The sequence below is a fragment of the Orycteropus afer genome, unplaced genomic scaffold (genome assembly GCF_000298275.1).
Source record: "Orycteropus afer afer isolate SDZICR_OR568_19922 unplaced genomic scaffold, OryAfe1.0 scaffold00166, whole genome shotgun sequence".
NCBI classification, from domain to species: domain Eukaryota; kingdom Metazoa; phylum Chordata; class Mammalia; order Tubulidentata; family Orycteropodidae; genus Orycteropus; species Orycteropus afer.
The window spans coordinates 5,257,647-5,258,408 of NW_006921753.1; positions in this window are offsets into that span (position 1 = coordinate 5,257,647).

Sequence of the window (762 nt, forward strand, 5' to 3'; positions counted from 1 at the left end):
TCTTCTTTGACAATTTGGATGCCTTTTATTTCTCTTGCTTTCTGGCTAGGACTTCCAATACAATGTTAAATAGAAGTGGTGATAAAGGGCATCCTTGCCTTGTTTCTGTTCGCAAGCGTAATACTTTGAGTCTTTATTAACAATAATGTGGGCAGCTGGCATTGCATATATGCCCTTTATTGATTTGAGGATTCTATCTTCTATCCATATTTTGCTGTTAGTGTTGAACAGGTATGAGCATTGGATTTGATCGAATGTCTTTTCTATGTCAATTGATATGATAATATAGTTCTTTTGTTTTGTTCATATACTTTTCTTTTGTTTTATGTATGTAACTATATGTTATATAATCATATAGTTCTTCATACCTGGTATGAATTGCTCTTGGTCATGACATATTATTATTGTTATTATTATTATTATATATTGTTGGATTCTGTTGGCTAGGATTTTGTTGAAGACATTAGCATCTATATTCATAAGGGATATTGGTCTATAGTTTTCCTTTTTAGTGGTGTCTTTCTCTGGTTTTGGTATCAGTGTTATACTTTCTTCATAGGATGAATTTGGGAGTATTCCATCTTCTTCTATGTTCTAGAATAGCTTGAGTAGTATAGGTCAGCTCTTCTCTGAATGTTTATTAAAATTCTCCAGTGAAGCCTTCTCAAGCAGGATATTTTTTGTGGGGAGTTTTTTTTATGACCTGCTCAATTCTTTTGTTATAGATCTGTTCAAGTATTCTATCTCTGACTGGGATAGTTA